A 6,000-nucleotide genomic window follows, 5' to 3' on the forward strand; every position below is an offset into this window, starting at 1 on the left:
CATTTTGTTTAGTTTGATTCGAAATAAAACATTTTCGAATTTTCATGTATAAGGATTTTTTTATAAAAATGGCTTGCAAAACGTAATACTTTTATAGTCCCATAGGATGTAAAGCATATGTATGTGGATTTAATTCCGTATTTTGTCGAACAAAATCGAACATTTTTATATGAATTTGTTAACCAAAAACTTTACTCTTGCTTTAATATACAAAACGTTGTCAAACTAAAATACGTAAAACGGAATTATTAAATATTTTGGGAATTAACAAAATCAAATGAAATTGGAATAAATTAAAACTAAATCGATTGGAAAAATAACTACGGAATTCAAACCATTCCGAACGAAATTTGTGAAAGGCTGTGCCATATCCCCTGTCTATACTTGACAAATTTTTTTACAACAATTAATGACGTTTGTTGTCAAGACAAAGTTGTCTGAGCAAAAGAACTAACAATTTTGTCATAACGAAGCAATAATACAAATAAATGGGGACTAAATATTTTATCTTGATAACCATTTTAAAGTTTATCATGATACAAATTTATCAGGTATAGACAGGAAGATAAATATAGTTGGAACTCTCAAAGTTAACATCTGTTTCATGGACTTAAGCAAAAATCCTAATTGAATTTGGTACTCCACCTTGTATCAAAGTATGTCATATAACTTGTTTAGCTGTTATTTCAAGTTTGTACATTTTGAGTTGTGACAGTTTTGCACTATATGGGTGCCAGGTTGTTATTGGTTGGCTTTGGCAATACTAATACTAAACGGAAGTTGGCAACAGATAGTACTATCATTAATAACATAAATAAACAATAGATATCAAAACTTTTTAAAAACAAATTAAAAGTTTTATTAAACATTTGTTAAAATTGACTGTATTTGTTCAAAATTAAGCAGTTTATATTGCATAATTAGATGTACTTATTTAGCTCTGGCAATACTGTGGCACAATGAGCTGCACAGAAAAAACAATAGTTGGCAACTTGAGTTAGATACAGTTAAAAAGCGCCATAAAAAAGAAAAACAAATAAATTATTCAGCAATACAGTGAAAAATTAAAGTTTTAAAAAAGTGTTTGTAACAATTATCATTAAATTATTCTCAATATACATAAATTATTTAAAAGGTAAGCTGCATTATTACATTTAAATAATTTGTGTAGCCTTTGAAGTCGACTAGACATACATCATTTTCCCATGTAGGTACCAACCAGGGCAGTCAATGAAGAGTCTTGGCTTTTTTTTAGCCGTGGGTAACTATTTTCCGGCTTGTAACTATGTAAAGCTATTATTTTTTAAAAATTCTATATAATTCCTTAAATGAGTTAGAAACGCCTTACCAATTTCTGTGCTGTTGATGTTTCTACCGGCCATTAACAACTTCTGTAAAACCGATAAACTTTTGCTGTTCAGTTTGTGTTATAATTATAAGTTTTTTGTTTTTCAACCGCTTCTTCCTTCCTCTCAAAGTTTAGTTTAGTTTTTTTTTCATATTTTGTGTGTGTTTTTTAGTTTTGTTGTTCATTATTACAATACATAATAATAATAAACCATATATGATTTGAAAGGTAAATTCTTATAAGACTAACAACCAGCCAAGCACTAACAATAATAATAATGAAAAAGAAAAAAAAAACAATATCAAACATTTGTTAGTCATATTTTTCCCACAATCAAACAAGTTTGTTGTTTTTTGTTTGTAGTTTTTCTCATTCTTTTGCAACGATAAACTGCCATACATGATACTTGTTAGGTTTCCTGCATGTCTGCCAACCACTGCCAATAAGAACCAGCACAACTATTACCAATATCATCGTCGTCATCATCATCATCTTCGTCATCCTGTGTTAAATACTACCACCAGTGATTGTTAAAGTTGTGGCTCACTGTGTCTGTGTTTATGTTCTTCCTCCTTATAATCATTTGAGAAAATTACTTTATCCTGTGCTCGGCTGCTTGTGGTTCTAGCCTGAAATTGTTTGGCTGCTGTTGTGTTTTGTTTGGTTTGGTTTGTAAACTTGTACATTTGAAAAATGTTTCTTATGCCGCTTTTGATCTTGTTTATAAGATGTTTTAACGTTTTACATTCTTTATCGTGTTGTTATTATTGTTATTATTATTGGCCCTTTTTTTTAGCTTTTCATTATTTCGTTCATTTTCTTTTCTTACATCTCTGGTTTATCTTCAAAAGAACATTTTTTGGTTTGTGAAAACTCACACACCCTTTCAAATGATTCGGTCTTTGGATGATGGTTAGTAGGTCCTACTCGACTACTCAATTGATTATATTTTTTTTATAATTTTTTGTGTGTTGTTGTTGTTTTAATTTCAATTCTTGTTGTTATTTCTTGTGGTAGTTGGCGGTTTAGAACAACATTATACATACATATATACAAACTTATATGGTTAAAAATATTTTGCCATGATCATGCCAATAAAAAGGAAACCAACTAGTTTTGTTATACCCTCCACCTTCAAGCTAAATTTGTCATTCCGGGAATACAGTGGTTAACAAAACAATGGAAACTTTTCCAAATATTCCATATGCAGCCCAAAATTTAAAATATTTTTTTAAAATAAAATTTTTTTAAGGGTTTTACTTGTATAGTTTTATTTATATAAATTAACTAGAAAACAAACAACATAATTAATTATATTCTGAAAAAAAGAAACAAAATTAAAAATATTCACTATTTCTTCGCTACTGACAAAACAATGGAAACTTTTAAACTTCTGCAAGAAAGAAGTGTAAAACGAAAATAATATTTAAAAGAACGATGTAAAAAGCATCCTGTTTACAGTTATTTTATTTTAAAATTCTGGTAATTTTTCACATTTTCTTTTTGAAATTTTTTCGCATAATTGCTTTTTTTCAATGTTAACGAAAATGGCTAAAGTTAAGATTTGTGAAGACTTAAAAAATAAAATAATTAACGATTTTAAAGCTGGTTTAAAACAAAAAAGTATCTGTGACAAATATTCCATAAATAAATCAGCAGTTTCAAAAATTATAAAGAAATTTCGTGAGACCGGTTCTGTAAAAACTCAACATTTAGGTGGAAGACCTCGTAAGACTACTCCTAGTCAAGATAATTTAATAGCGAGAGAGTTCAAGAAATTCCCAAAAATAACTCCTCGAGAGGTTGTTAATAACCTAAAATTAGAAATAAGTATCCGAACAGTTAGTCGAAGTGTAAATGAGGCTGGTCTTGCTTGCTATCGTCCTGTGAAAAAACCACTCATTTCTAAAAAGAACCGTTCTGCTCCTCTACAATTTGCCAGGGATCATTTAAACTGGTCGATACAGAAATGGAATACTGTCCTCTTTTCCGACGAATCCAAATACAATTTAAGAGGCAGTGATGGGAGAACATTTGTAAGACGACCAAGGGGAAAAATATTAGATCCAAAGTACACAAATAAGACTGTAAAGTTTGGCAGGTGGCAATATTATGGTATGGGGATGTTTTTCAGGGCAATGTATGGGCCCAATTCATATTATAAAAGATACCATGACAGGATACAGAACCATATTAAACGATGTTATGTTTACATACGCTGAGGAAAATATGCCCCTAGTTTAAAGAGATTCCAACACGACAACGACCCGAAACACACCTCTAGGGTTGTAACCGAGTGGTTACAATCCAATGAGGTACGAGTTTTGAAGTGGCCTACCCAATCGCCAGATCTCGATCCCATAGAAAATATATGGGAAATTGTAGATCGTAAAATAAGGACCCAAAATTACACCAATAAGGAAGATTTATCGGAGGCGGTTATAAGGGAATGACAAAATATTTCAAAGGAGACCATTAACCCTTTAATTGGTTCAATGCAGCGTCGATGTGTAGCAGTTATAAAAAATAAGGGATACCCAATAAAATATTGAGTTATTGCAAAGTTTAGACCATATTTGTTAAAATAATACCTAAGTTTCTATTGTTTTGTCAATGCCGTAATAAAGCAATCTTTTAATTTTGTTTTCTCTTTTTTAGAATTTAATTATGTTCTTTGTTTGTTGTTAAATTAAGTTAATAAAAGTAAAAATGTTAAAATTTTTTAAAAAATTATTTCAGATTTTAGGCCACAATGAAATATTAAAAGTTTTCATTATTTTGTCAACCACTGTATGTTTGTCATTCCGTTTGTAATTTCTACATATTTCATTTCCGACCCTATAAAGTATATATATTCTGGATCCTTATATATAGCGGAATCGATTAAGCCATGTCCGTCTGTCTGTTGAAATCAATTTCTGAAGACCCCAGATATCTTACGGATCCAAATTTTCGAGACATGCTTTCGAGAAGTTTGCTATTTAAAATCATCAAAATCGGTCCACAAATGGCTGAGATATGATGAAAAAACCAGGACTACCTCGATTTTTTACCTATTTTTGACCTATATCTGGATTACTATGTCATTAATATGACCCATGGTAGGCGTTCATATTGTTCAGGTTACGATGATTTTCGTCAAACAACCCGAATGAGCGCAATAGAGCGTATTTTATTTTTTACCGAAAAAAGCACACAAATTAAATGCATCTTTTGCCTACCAATGATATAGACAATATGGATATCTAATGATAGATATTTCAAAGACCTTTGCAATGACGTATATAAAACCGTAGTAAGGGTCAAAATCGGAAAAAATATTTTTTAACCCGATTTTAAATATTAAAAAAAACTGAAAAACAAAAAAAAAAAAATTTTAAAATTAAAAAAAAAAATTAATATTTAAAAAAAATTTTAAAAACAATTCGAAAAATTTATTTTTCCAAAAAATGAAAAAAGTGCAAAAAAAAAAATTTTGTTTACCTAAAAATATTTAAAATTTTTATTTTGAAGTATAATTTTCGAATATAGCTCTCTTACTGGTTTTTTAGCACTTTAAAATATAGCACTCTTACTTGGTTTGATCAATATCTGGATTACTAAGTTATTAATTAATGATAGATATTTTAAAGACCTTTCCAACAATGTATACAACGCCATATAAATTCGGACCGACAATGGCTTAAAATCGGGAAAATGATATTTTTTCACCAACAATTTTTTTTGCCAAAAATTTCACTGTCTGTTTGTTGAAATCAACTTTCCGAAGCCCCCAAATAACTTACATACTAGGGTATTCAATTAATCGGGTTTCTGGTTTAATCGGTTAATCGAGCAAATAATTAATCGAGGTTTAGATTTATTCGGTTAATAATCGGTTAATTTAAAATTATTCGATTAACCGAATAATTTCTATTTTAATTTTAAATTGAAAATACAACAACAAATTTTGTGAACAAAAACATAAAAGACACCAAATAAGGTATTTGAGATCATTTTTGTATATATATCGCCTACTTGCTGCAACGTCATAACTCAAAATCTGTGTTTTTTGAACTGAGTAATACAAAATATGCGCTGTTCTATAATCTTTCATATAGTTTTATCAGTTTTCAAAGAAGTCAATTATTTGTTGTGGGAGAGTGTTTTTTTGTTGTAAACATCAAAATTCATGTTTTCTCGTATATTTGATAAGTAAAAATTTGGGTTAAATACAGATTAGAAAGATATTAGCATCTCTATTTATGTATATTTCTGAAATCGCATGATATGTTGAAAATTTATTTAAGAAATAGTAAAATGTCATAAAATATTCAAAGACGTTTTTCTCGAAACGACTTTTTTTGAATTATGACGTTGTTGCAGCAAATTAGCGATGTGTGAGTTTTTTTAGGGTTTTAGTGAGATCTTCTGAAATAATCTTTTATAAAAAGAATATAATTTAAAGGATTTTTTTCTTTAGATTTAATAAAACTTTTCTTGGAAAAAAACTCTCAAAAGCATGATAAAAAATATTCCTTTTTGGATTGTTTTAGATTTTGATTAATTTAACAGCTTCGTTTATTTATGATAAAAGACTCATTTCAAAAAAAGTTTCGTCTATACATGTAAATATAAACAAAGTTTCAAATACATGTAAATTAAATATGTCA

Source organism: Calliphora vicina, chromosome 1 (genome assembly GCF_958450345.1).
Source record: "Calliphora vicina chromosome 1, idCalVici1.1, whole genome shotgun sequence".
NCBI classification, from domain to species: Eukaryota; Metazoa; Arthropoda; class Insecta; order Diptera; family Calliphoridae; genus Calliphora; species Calliphora vicina.